General features: G+C 32.4%; 1 pseudogene; it reads left to right on the top strand.

The window, feature by feature from the left end:
- Window positions 1–14,626, top strand: part of LOC123896148 — a 45,090-nt pseudogene that overhangs the window by 4,494 nt on the left and 25,970 nt on the right.

The following is a 14,626-nucleotide window of genomic DNA, read 5'->3' as shown; positions in this document are numbered from 1 at the left end:
GTTCTTCGGTTTTGGACAATCAGTATCATTGTAACTCATTTACAATGATCATTTCCAGATCCGATCAAGAAGCCATCCTTAGTGATTTTAAGATATCCATGGATATTCTTGATGGTGATCTAATGACAATCACTAGAAATAATTGGTACATATTGTTTATGCTAATAGCATATAGTACATCTGGTCTAGTACATATCATGATATACATGATCAACCCAATTGCCAAAGCATTTGGATACTTCTCATGCATCCCTTTCTCATCCAATGAGGTTGGATATTGTCTTTGAGACAAAAATACATCATGTGACGTATGCAATAATTTCAATAAAATTAAGCACATGAAGTGTCTGTACACTTCATCAAATTTGTACATAGGTTAAGGTTGAGATATGTCAACAATCTATCTCTATAGATCTTGATTCCTAACTTTTAGGAAGTTTCGCCTAAGTATTTCATCAAGAATCAATTACCTAATCATGTCTTACATGTGTAGTGTATGAAAATTGTCTTGATGATCAGTATGTCATCCACATACAATACCAGATTAATTTAAATACTCCCACTGACTTTCTTGTGTGCACAAGAGTTCCTTTATTAATCTTAGTTTTCATAAAACTTGATCAATAAAACTGATAATTCAACTTTGAGAAATTTGAACAAATTCATAAATGAATTTTGTAATTTATATACTTTTCTAGCATCCTTTAGATTAACAAAACCCTATCCATATGTCGAATACATATGTAAGGTCATTCCAATTAAGGAATGCAACCTCGTTATCCATCTGCCAGAACTCGTAGTAAAACATACAATAATTGCAAGTGGAATCAAATGAGTTTAAGCACTATGATTGAAATAAAGGTTTCATCATAATTGCATCATGATTTGTATGAAACCATTCACATTCAATCACACCTTAAGTGTATTCACAATACCATCCATGTGAGTCTTTACAACAACACTCATATTTATCCTATGAGTCTTACTCATTTGGATGACAAAACAATATCCATATATGTTTTGTGTACATGGACTCTTTATAAGTCACATTCTCATCTTCCATGAGCATCATATATCACCTTGTCGAGTCATGGTAAAACCGTGACTCTCAACTGTGTGATATGACATATCCGACTTATATAGGTCTTGTGCTACTCGAACTGGTGATCGAACAACAACTCTTGTTGAACCGATTCATGTTCCATTCTCAAAACATGTGTTTTGTGGTACTCGAATTTACTCAAGTTCTACCTCACTCCCACTATCTCTTCTAGAGACACATTCCTTCTAAAGGAATATTTTAATTCTAGTAACAAAACAACTTTTGTCCTAGAGAGTGTTGTATAATTAGTATTTCTAAGTTTCTTTAGGATCCTTCCACAAATACACATTAATCCAAGTTGGAATTATGTTTATCTTATAAACTGTGCAATCCCAAACTACCATAAAGTCAAACTAGGTACTTTTACCTCCATATCAAATATGGTGTCTTTATGATTTCTTTTATTGGAACTTTTGTGGGTAAAGAATAACTCTAATTAAAATAATTTTTCGAAAGAGTCGTCGGAGATAAAAGAACTATCTTATTTGTAATCATGTCAAACATGATGTAATATAAATAGTTATTACTATACTCCTTATCTAAGTATTTACCATTACGATTTGTTTGTATGGTCTTAATACTTTTTCAAAATTATTCATTTACTTCATAAATTCTTTGAACAAATTCAAAGAATCATACTTTGTGTCAACCACACATATTCACATCTACTAAGCTAATTAGTAATGTAAATGAAGTAAAAGAAATAAAATTATATCTAGCAAATAATTAGTTTAGTAGTTCATATACATCTCATATATATATATTTCAAATAGATCAAATGTCACTTTACCTTAGTTGGTAATTGACATACTGAACTATTTTCAAAAGTGGAACTCACATCCTTCAAATGATATAAATCAAATGAGTCCAAAATTCCTATCTATGGAATGACTCACTTATTAATACTAAACAATATTGCTACTAATATGCATAAGGTTCAAATCTTATTTGATTCCTTTTCATGATTGTTATATATAAGGTTATCAAGTTGATGGAACTCAATTCCATTACTTGATTAGAACACTAGAATAGAAAACATTGTTGGAATAATGTAACAACACTTGTCTATTATTCATGCAAGCAGTCCTTTTTCTTGTCAATACAAGGTTTAGGTTCAACGTTTCTATTATTAAAGGAAACTTAATAACAATTATTTGGTTCCGTGTCAAACTCAACTTCTACGATCAATGAGACTATTTCATTCTAATCGTAGGTTGATTTTATCTATAGTCAAATTTTCACTTCTTTAAAACAACTTCATATTTCAACAAATATGAAATTAACAACCGGTATCATATACCTAAGATAAAAAGTGGATAATTTAACTTTCTATAACAAGGTCAATGAAGAAGTCTTACTTCTTTCTTCAACTTTAACTCTTTCAAAATCATTAGTAGTTTTTTCTCGTATTTGAGAGAACAATTCTCAATACATGTACCAATTTAGAAACTCCTTTCGGAACTATTTATCCTTCGTAAGGACATTTTACAGTAAAATATAAAATATATGCCAAATATATCTAACTACGAAAATAAGAATATTTGTATCATGATTAAAACATATTTAACTAGGTCTTTAATTAAATATGCTCCCACTATTTTATTCAAAACAAATGACCCTCATCATTTGATTCGGAAAATCCCGTTGGAAGATCTTCTAGTGGATCGAGATCCATATTTCATTATGTCTTGAGTCAGCGTTGGCTGATCACCCAAAACATAGCTATTTAGGTAGGAACTCCTTCCAATTGTATCTTATACAATTCTCGAATATTTCAATTGGGTGAATAACTCCTTATTCTAATCCATCTTATGGATCATTCCCAATTCTTGCTTCTAAACATATACAATCTCATTATATTTTAGCTTAGTTAAGTTCGACCCCATATTTTTAGAAATTGGATATTACTTTTATCCCATCGCGCCTTACTAATGTAAAACATGCACTTCGCGTTGGAAGAACCCACAATATTTGACACTAGTCTTGACGAGTTCTAAAATACGGAAAGCATAAACTTAATATTAACCTTGAGGGAATTTTAATTAGTTTGATCTCACCTCACCACGTCTTATATATCACATATATTCGCACTCCAATCATTCAAGCATGCATAACAATTATACAAAGTAAAAGTGACATGATTATGGCCCCTAACGCAATGATTTTCTCAAGCCAATGAGAAAATCTTAAACTAACCCTAGGAACGACCTTGCTTCTTCAAGCTTGACTTCCATGGTTGCTTTAACGTCACCTGTCCTATTGTCTCCTTGTCATTCTAATTACATTACATAAATAAGAAACTCGTTTTACATACGAGGGATTGGATGAGAAGAGAATGTACATATAGAATAGAAGAGAGAGACACGACACGCAGGCCGTATTTTAAAATTCCAAAATTTAAAATAAAAGACTAAGGCCATAATCATTTACCAAAACAATAACAATAACAACAAACATACTTCATTATTATTATTATTATTATTATTATTAGCACTTCTTAATTAAATAAATAAAATTAAAACTTGCCATTATTAGATTTCAAGTAAATTAAAAGGTTAGCAAATCAAATATTTGCTAAAATAATATCTTTTAAAACAATTTTAAAGATAATCTCGATCTTTTAATTTAAAAGGAAATCTTGTCCATATTCTTGGCTTTATTATTTCCAAAACAAATAAAGCTAAAATTATGCAAATCTTTTATATAAATTCAAAAGATCATATCTGATATTGAAACTATTTCAAATCATAATCTTTTAAATTTAAAATTAAATCTGGTCCAAATTTTGGCTTTATTATTTCCAAAACCAATAAAGCTAAAATTATGTAAATCTTTTATATAAATTCAAAAGATCATATCTGATATTGAAACTATTTCAAATCATAATCTTTTAAATTTAAAAGGAAATCTTGCAAACCCTAATCGGTACCTCATAACGGCACAACATTTGCACCATAATGAGCCCTAATGTGACTGAGCGTTCATCCTCTCAATAGTACGGTGATTGTGTAATCGTTATGGTGATTTAGTGGATGCTTCACCAGATACGGTTCCGAAGTATCAAACACTAATCATCACAACATATACCAAGCACATGACTATTTAATTAGATGATTGTTCATCATATCAACATTTGATATAATCACATCACAATTATATATATCATATATATATATATATATATATATATATATATATATATATATATATATATATTCATGACCGATTGATCATGTTACTACCATAGCAACATTTGATATTATCATATTAGAATTATATATATCGTATATATAAATATAGGACCCATTAATCATGTTACTATTTGTACAGATAATCACCCATTTGTGAAGCTTCACCAGATACGGTTCCGAAGCTCAACAAAATTGGATCATCATTAACAAAACAAACACGATGCCAATTTTAATTTACTTGATTATTTAATTGATTCAAATATGTTTAAACAGAATCGCAATTTAATCATAAACATGTTTAAACAATTTAAACATAATTAAACAAAACAATCCGATTCAAGGTTTCGTAATTGGCTCTGATACCACTGAAGGGAAATCGTACTTATAGAAAGCAGCGGAATTTAAAATTTTGGATTTCCTTTCCTTAGATCATTACGAACTTGGAATGAATCAGTGATAGAATTGTTACCTTGGCGAAACAGAAACAGCAAACTCTTTGCTTTGGTTAACGATCACAAGCACCACACGATGGCAGTACCTCTAGCCGGTACACACGAACAGCTTCCTTCAACCTTCAGTGCTAGCTGCTATAAGATGAAGGCTTTTGGGAGTGCGGTTTAGGGTTTCAGAGAACTAGGGTTATTCTCTAAAATTCGTTTGTGAAGGAGCAGTGTCACAATTGAACTACACAAGCTTCTATTTATAGAGTTTCTTGTGTGGTCAATTGAGTCACATGGTTTTGGTCTTCATAAGCCCAATAACCGCCTTTTACTAATCGCACCCTTTTTAATAAGTCTTACTTATTTCTCCCGTCTTAACTGTCCTTATGTGTGTGACCCTGTAGGTTCTTATGACCTTGGCAATAATATCAATCTTAATATTATAAACAGTGAGCGGTATCTAGCAACACATCACTGTTACCCAAGTCACAAGAATGTCACGTGATCTGACAAACCTTTTTCCGTGATAAATATCTTGTGTATAATTACTCTTTTGCCCCTATGTCTATAATGAACACAAGACATACACTGTGTCACCCTTGTTCGATTCAATATTGGGCCCTTAAACATTTATCCTGTTATGCAGGACGGGCAAATTCTGTCTAGGTCACTCATGTCCCTAAGCATGCTTTGTGAAGTACCCATTAACTGTCTTTATGGTTATCCTGTTACGGACAACGTTTGATCAGCAACAAAGTACCTGACTCTACATTTAGGGTCCATAGTGGTTTCAGGTCGGAGGGTGGTATACACCACTATCACCATGAGAGCAACTTATGACATCTTGCATAACATTATATGTAGTACTCTCATAGCGAGTCAATCCAGTATAAATATTACTCCTAATATTTATACCTATGTCAAGACTTGATAACTCCTTATCCTATGATCCATGAGATGTGATCGTCAGTCTATCTTCATAATAGTCTCTATGTTTTATTATTATCCCAATTCATAATAAAACTCGACTACGGATACTTAAAGAATAGTTAAATGGATTCAACTATTCTAGGGACTTTATCATTTTGGACATACAAACATAATAAAGAAATTCCTTTTAATATATATTAAATATATATATATATATATATATATATATATATATAAATCAAAGTCATATATATATATATATATATATATATATATATATATATATATATATATAAATCAAAGTCATCATACAAAAGACGATTCTATCAAAATAGATTGGCTTTTAGGGCTTACTCCAACATAGGGCACTTGTAACATGTGAGTAGGGTGTTCTAACATACAATTAGGTGTTTATAACCATGACTAATTGTATTGTGATGAATTGTTGATTATATTTGTGGAATATGATTGTTTTGAATGTGTTGATGATGTTTGTTTAAATGTCAAAAGAAGTATATTAAGGTGTTAATTAACTTAATAAAGAAGAATATTAGAATCATCTTATACTAATAAAGAAGTATATTAGAATCATCTTATACTAATAAAGAAGTATATCGAATTATGTTATTCGATAAAGATGTATATTAAGGTATATTGTTATCTTAATAAAGACGGAATATCGGATAGTGTTCCACATTATAAATGACGAGCAAAATGCTAATTGTGTGAGTGTGAATTCATGAATTACATACATGCATTCATGAATTGTTGATGTATATTGGATATTCCAATAAAGACGGATATCGGATTATATTTATCCGATAAAGACGAATATTAGAGGTGAGATACTCTAATAAAGACGATGGCACCACATGCATTAGATATGTCTAGGGGACATAGCATGAAGATTGTGGCATTAGATTGCATTAGGATATGTCATTATTTGATATTTGATATGTGACACATATGTTTGGAATTTGTGATAATTGTCTATGTGTGTTAGACTTGTATGTGTTGATTGTCCGATGATTATAAATGTAATTGGCTTCAAGTTCTTGAGGATTATGATTGATATTTGATTATAACTTCTTGTAGTTTATAATTAAATGAGATTAATGAAGTATATGCATGATGTATGAATATGCATGAATGTTGATGAAGTGTTTAAGTATAGTTTACTTACACTTGTATATTTTGAGTATGTTGTCTAACTCTCTTTTATGTGTTATGTGCTGGACCGTTGGGGGTCCAGATTCACAGATTTTGTGGTTATCGATGTCGAGTCGTCGGTGAAGCTCCGCTCTGATTGTGACACGGGAAAGGGTTGTATTTAGACTATAGAGTCTTTATGGCTTATGATATTTATTTGTAAAACTGTATCTTTCGATAAAGAGGATAATTTTGTATAAACATTGTTTTTACTAATTAATTACATTAGTATTATTTTGGTTGAAGAATTTAATACTCGAATCGATATTCAATAAATTGGATTGTGATTTTCCGTTGCGTATTTTGAAAAAGATTTTACTAAAGGTAGAAATAAATAAATAATGGGTTTGGGTGTTACAATGCACACACAAACTATTTCTGTTTCGTATTTACCTTATGCACACGCAAACTTCTTTCACAAACTCGCCGTCGAATGGAGTTCCGTTCAAACTCAGAAGAAGGAAAACGATGAGCTAGCAAGTTCGTCCAACAATGGCGAGCGTATTGGAGGTTAATGTTGTTGTTTACACTTTGTTGGTGATGAACACAAACTCAAACTCAGAAGAAGGAAGTTCACAAAAACGAAGACGATGATGTTGTGTCTTTGTTGGTGATGAACACAAACTCAGAAGAAGGAAAACGATGTTTGATTCAAAAAAAATACAAAAGTTATTTTGTCATGTTTTTGTTTTTTATTTAATTTTAGTTTTAATTGATTTACAATCATAATTAAAATTAACAAAATATAAATATTGGGGTAATTGTGTAAGTTTTAATATGTAAGGGACTTAGTTGAAATATTAGAAGATGCTAAGATACATGGTAAGTACCATACATGAGAGTTGTACCATATCATTCAAAGTTGGTCAACATTGCATTCTCATTGGCCAGTTTTGGAATGTACCAAAACATTCCAATTAAGGAATGTACCATAGAATTTTCCAATATATAATACTGCTTGCTATTATTTTATAGATTAAAACAATTCAACTGTCAATTTTAATAAGCATACAAATACTTTTTTGGTGAATTATCTGTTTCCGTATTTTATTGTTTTGTTTTTGGAAAATGAACCAAGAGAGTCAACCAACAAATATGACTTTATCCATAGAAGGAAGTAACTGAATTTGGATTGGCTGTAATCACAAATATCCGACTCATTGACGCAGTCAATATATTGGTGACCGTTAGATCAAGATCAGACCATCCAAATTTCAAGCTTGGTGTTTTAGAGTTTAAAAGAAAATCAAAATCTTCTCGCCTTTTGGACCTGTAATCTCGATCTAACTGCCACTGATATGCTGATAGTGTGAATGTGTGCAGTAACTGTACGGTGATTCTTTCATATGCATATATGTTAATATTTCGTGAAATTTGTGAGAGTGAGAATAATCCTTTGTGATATTTAACACTCCTCTTTGTTTTTTTAATATAGGGAACAAGATGCACACAAGGAATTGTACTAGACTTTAAGGAAAGATCAAACCAGTGGAGTACTGTTGAAAAGTGATGAAAATTTCTAGAAGCTAGTTAGGGATGGCAAAAAAACCCAAATCCGAGAGACCCACCTCCCAAATCCAAGTCAACGGGCGAAACCCGATTTGACTGGGTTTGGGTTTGGGTTCGGGTGACACCCGATAATATGCGTGTGGGTTTGGTATCAGTCAAACCCACACCCGAAACCCATACACCCACCCGAAATATTTTATAATTACCTAATTACCCCCATAGTCTCCCTTAATTTTCTTGGAAGACCTTAAATTTTAGTTGTAATTTAATTTCTTGAAAGTCTATGATGTAATTTCTTGAAAGTCTATGTTTGAATTTTCTTGGAAGACTTTAATTTTAGTTATAATTTAATTCAAAGTGTATGTTGGAATTTAATTTCTTAAATTTGCAAATTATTTTCAAATGTGCTGCGGGTTTGGGTTTGGGTGGAAAAAACCCGAACCCAATGGGTGTGGGCGTGGGTGTTGTTTTGCCACCCGAACAACCTTTGAGTTTGGGTGATGATTTCGGGTGTGGGTTTGGTAAGTGTCAAACTCGCACCCATGGGCGCCCGTTGCCATCCCTAAAGCTAGTTGATATTGTAAAGCTAGAAATGTCTAGAGTATTGTAATATCTAGTAATCTACATAATTGTCTAGAATCATCTAAATTATTAAAATAAACACACCACCATGGTAAGGGCGGTGATGTAGGCCTATAAATAGGCACTCCAAGTAATTGAGCATCCAAAAAAATCAATCATATTTTCTCTTACAAGCTCTTAGTCCCTATTCCAATATTTCCTTCATCACACAATTATTCTAGCTTTCCTTTAAACAAGCTTCTAATACTATCTCATAGCAACCTTTCAACTAACAACAAGTACTATAAGTAATCCTCCTCAACCTCAAGCAGAGAAATATAAGCAAGTTATACTTGATTCAAAATCCTTTGAACCAAGAATAACTTGAGATTGCTTCAGATCAATAATCTGAGTTTGAATGGCAAGTCTCTTCCGGAAGAACTAAAATGGCTACAATGGCGAGGGTGCACTTTAGAATCATTCCTTTGGACTATTTGCCACGTGAACGGACTGTCCTTGATCTCTCAAATGGCCAGAAAATTAAAAGCTTGCCGGGATTGGAAAGACAGGTATATGCTTTAGCTATATTATGTATAGTTTTAATCATGAATGTGTTATATAATATATAAATAATTTATTATATTAAGGGTAGTTTAGTCTTTTATACTTTAATATTTATACCTTTCTATTATTTTGTACTCAAACACTTTTTTGTTGTTCCTAATGAAACCCTAGCCACTTTATGTTTTCTCTTTCTATGGATTGTTAACATGGTATCAAAGAACTTGGTTGATTCGATCAGAACTTGAAAGTTTGAAGACAACCTTCAATCAATCTCTACGACGATAAGGTTTGGTCTATTCTCTCCTGGTTCTTTGGATTAGTGCCTTTCATACCTTGAATTGTTGGATTGTGAGTTTATTTATAATTAATAGTATTGGCACCGTTTTTTGATTTTGTATTGGTATTTTGGAAGTTCTTGTGAGTCAATTGGTTAACATATATACTTGGAGCATCTTTTCTATTGCATTTGGTGTCGGCAACAATTTCAATTTGGAGCATCTTTGTGATTCAATTTGTTACGCATATAGTCTTTGTGATTACATTTTGTTTCGGCAACAAGTTCAAGTTTGGTTTCCTTTGTTTTTTTTTCCATAGTATATTGTAATGGCTAGTGATAAAGATGATTCTCTTCAATCTATTAGTGTCCAATTGAAAGGAGAAAATTATCCTTATTGGAGTTATGTAATGAGAAATTTTTTGAAAGGAAAAAGGGTGTGGAGTTATGTTGATGGAACCTCTGTTAAGCCCACTGATAAAAAAGATGAAGCAAAGTATGCAACAGAGTTAGATACATGGGAGACTAGTAATTCGAAGATCATTACTTGGATCAATAATTCTGTTTCTCAATCAATAGGTATGCAATTAGCAAAATACGATACTGCTAAAGAGGTTTGGGAACATTTAGAACGGTTGTATAAGCAGTCTAATTTTGCTAAACGTTATCAGTTGGAAAGTGACATTAGAGCTCTTAAGCAAGATAATATGAGCATTCAAGAATTTTATTCGGCTATGACTAATTTATGGGACCAATTGGCTCTCATGGAACCAGATGAATTAAAAGCTGTCAAACCATACCTTGACCATAGAGAAGAGCAACGATTAGTTCAATTTTTGATGTCTCTTCGTGACGAATTTGAGGCATTGCGTGGGGGTATTTTACATCGTACTCCTCTTTCCAAGGTTGACTCGGTTGTTAATGAACTGTTGGCAGAAGAAATTAGACTCAAGTTGATCGTGTGACAACGTGACTGCAAGTATACAGTTGTGTCGAGTAGTTTTAAAAGATATTGAACCCAAAAGACCAATAATCGACCTACCGTTATCTAGTGTTGCTTTGTAAATCTAAGGCTAATGATTTAAAGGGTTATGATTAATTGAATAATTAAAATAAGAGAAATAAATATTTTTTAGATTTTTAATATGTAAATAAAATATTGCTAGGACGTGCTATTAGTTGCTTCAGAGGGTTCAATGCTTAATTTGTGCTAGACAAACTTGTTAAATTTTCGAAACTATATTGATTTAAAAATACCAATCTCAGCTCTCGCAAATCTTGACTAGTATTATAAATTATAAAGGTGGTGCTTAACTCTCGTCCTCACACCCGCTAATAAAATACTCTTTGAAAAGCAATATAATTTAATTAACTCTAATCCCAACTCTCGTTGCGAATTAGAGTTAATGTTCAGTTTTTACTATCTAGTAGAAATCTCACGCTCTCGCTCTATTGATTTTTACTTTAATTAATTCTCACTCTCGTGACGAATTATAGTCAACGTTTAATTAAAAATTGCTTAAGAAAATAAAACAGTCGCCAGTTTTCAAGAATTATATTTGATTTAAAAACACTAATCTCAGCTCTCGCAAATCTTGACTAGCGTTATACTTAGAAAAAATAAATGCTCAGCTCTCACGCGCTCACTTACCCAGTTTTAACTATCTGGCCCTAAACCTCAACTCTCGTCAATGTTGGTTTATTGCCGTTAAAACAATCCTCACTCTCATGACGAATTATTTGAAAACGTATTTATTTAAAACTGGTGGTTGAAAACTATTAAGCACGAATTAACTACCGAACCCCTATTAGCTACTAACTACACATCCTAGCAACGCTAAATTTAGCTAGACATAACTAAAACTAAAGACATAAAATAAAATAAAAATAAAGACATTAAATAAAAACAGAAAAATAAAATAAATAAAATAAGCATAAAAATAAAGAAAAGAAAATAAAATAAAGAACCTGAATTAATAAAAGAAATCTTGAATACGGACACCGACAACACAACAACAGGAAATAAAAATATTAAACTAAGAGAAGAAACCAAGAATTAAATCTAGTCTCAATTCTCTTCCTCACCTGGTACAAGTTGTTGTGTGTAAAAATATAAGAAAAGACACATGTATAATACTAGTAGCTAGGAGACCAAGACAATTGAAATAGGCGATGTGGGACTTGTGGCAATTGAAATTCATGCATGCTGAAGAAGCTTGTGGCGGGCGCCACATGGATGTGTTTGGCGGTCAGCACACTTGTGTTGTTGTGCTAGTTGAAATTTCATGTATATTGTTGTACTGAAGCTTGTTATTGCATTAACTTAAATTGGTTCACATGTTGTAGTTGTGGCGAGCAGCATGAATGGTGTTTGTGATGGGTCACGCTGGTGTGGTCCATATGGGCTGCACTTGTGTGGTCCTTTTTGTCCTTTTTTAATCCATTTTTGCTACATTTCTCTTTGTTTTTATCAATGTGTCCTTTTTAGCATGTTCGGTGTAAGTAACTGAAAAACATAAAAATACCAAAGTAATACGATGAAAATGTAGAAATAAATAGTAAAAACATAAGCTAAATTAACTAAATATATAGTACATTTTCCGGTGTATCAAACTCCCATAAACTTGAACCATTGCTTGTCCTCAAGCAATTTAGCTTGCATATAGAAAACTTTTAAAATGCGAAGCAACTCACACACACAGACTTAGAGAAAAATAACATCACAAGTACTCATACGTGGTCAAAATTTCAAATCGGCTAAGATTAATTAGTTAGGTTCTTACACAATCAAGAAGGGTATTTTAATGACACACAAAATTCTCCCTCTTATACATACCGAATTTGGATCATGCCGTTGTACTAAAATCTAAATCTTCTCCTTTTGTTTCATCCTTTTTCATTCTAGACAGTCACATTAAGACCCTTTATCTATGTCACACACATGGTAAGAAAGCCGGTTAGCGTCTTTAGTCATCTTTTTCAACTCGCAATTATACAAATTTTTGTATTAGCAATCATATAAATATATTTTTTTTCCAAGGTATAACCGTATTACCACAGTATGACCTTATATTATTTTTTTCCTTTAAGGTTTAACTGTATTACCACAGTATGACCTTAAGAATTTGCTTAGATGATTCGCTTATATTCATCGACAAACCTACTTAATGTGTGACTTTATAAATGGTGTCCGACTGGATAGATAAACTACTAAAGGATTCCACAAATTTAAATCAGGAGATTTTGGCACAATGGTTATTCAAATTGATATCTATACTAGGGAGACTTCTGGGTGTTGGAAAAATACCGACTTTGTTGTGAAATTCTCTAATTTCCTTAACTTAGCCTCTCGTCTTCTCTTAACCTATATACTTTCTAAGTGAGCTATTATCCTAAGTCTTTGGAAAAAAAAATTTAATTTGGCTCAAGAAAAGGAAAAATTTAGAAAACCAAAGAAGATACTATAAATTCAATTTTTTTATTATGCGAAAGGAAATAAAAATTCAAATAACTAAAAATTAAAAGTAAATAAAGATAGTAGAATACTCCCCTAAACTTAAATCCAACAGTGTCCTCACTGTTGCGACTCAAGAGCAGAATTGGAGCGTAAAACCTGTGGTAGATCATGGGGGAGATTGTTGATAATTTTGGAAATTATTGAACTGAAGCCTTAAACCGCCTAGCTCTTGTATGACATTGTCAAGCTGCTGTTGACGGTGCTCTTCTGAACTCTCTCATTGGTTGTGATAGCCCTGCATTTGATGTTGGCTTTGAAGAATTTGTGCTTATTGGGCTTGCATGAATTCCATTCGTTCCAACATCTCCTCTTGTTGCTGATGCATCGCATAAAAGAGTCCATCGCGCTCCTCGTTGATAGCATTTAGAGCGCGCATTTCATAGAACACATCATCGACGGTACTCTATCTTGATGAGGAAGAACTACCTGCAAAAGTGTTAGAAAAATGTGTAGTGTGTGCAGGTGGAACGATGTTGGCGCCCCCACCAGCGGCAACATTTTGAGAAATGTGCGTGGGAGCTCTATTAGTCACAGGATCATCAGAGATAGTCATAAAAAAAAATCAAAAATAAAAGAAAGCAAAAATTAAACAAGAATTAAAGAAAACTCATGGGTTGCCTCCCATGCAGCGCTTTGTTTAACGTCGGTTAGCTCGACTTCTTAACCCTTTAGATTAGTATGGTGCCTCTTCCAAACTCACGTTCTTAAAATTATGCCCAACATCCTTAGGTCTCCATTTGAACATGTCAAACCATCTCATAGGTGTTTTCCTTTTTCTTTTCTTTTTCTTGGAGGCAAACAGAGATGTTTTATTTTGGAAGATATTACTTTCTGGGTGGGCTTTTAGTATGTCGGGAGGTACTCGTTTAAAGGGTGTGTTATCGACATTTGTTTCAGCTATGTCGAGTCTATAGCAAGAGCTTTTCTTTAAACATTTAGCTAGGTCGTCATTACCATTTTTATGAGCTTTTCTTTAAACATTCAGTTTTTACTATCTAGTAGAAATCTCACGCTCTCGCTCTATTGATTTTTACTTTAATTAATTCTCACTCTCGTGACGAATTATAGTCAACGTTTAATTAAAAACTGCTTAAGAAAATAAAACAGTCGCCAGTTTTCAAGAATTATATTTGATTTAAAAACACTAATCTCAGCTCTCGCAAATCTTGACTAGCGTTATACTTAGAAAAAATAAATGCTCAGCTCTCACGCGCTCACTTACCCAGTTTTAACTATCTGGCCCTAAACCTCAACTCTCGTCAATGTTGGTTTATTGCCGTTAAAACAATCCTCACTCTCGTGACGAATTATTTGAAAACGTATTTATTT

Source organism: Trifolium pratense, linkage group LG7, assembly GCF_020283565.1.
Source record: "Trifolium pratense cultivar HEN17-A07 linkage group LG7, ARS_RC_1.1, whole genome shotgun sequence".
NCBI classification, from domain to species: domain Eukaryota; kingdom Viridiplantae; phylum Streptophyta; class Magnoliopsida; order Fabales; family Fabaceae; genus Trifolium; species Trifolium pratense.
This window is presented reverse-complemented; position numbering and strand designations above follow the sequence as displayed.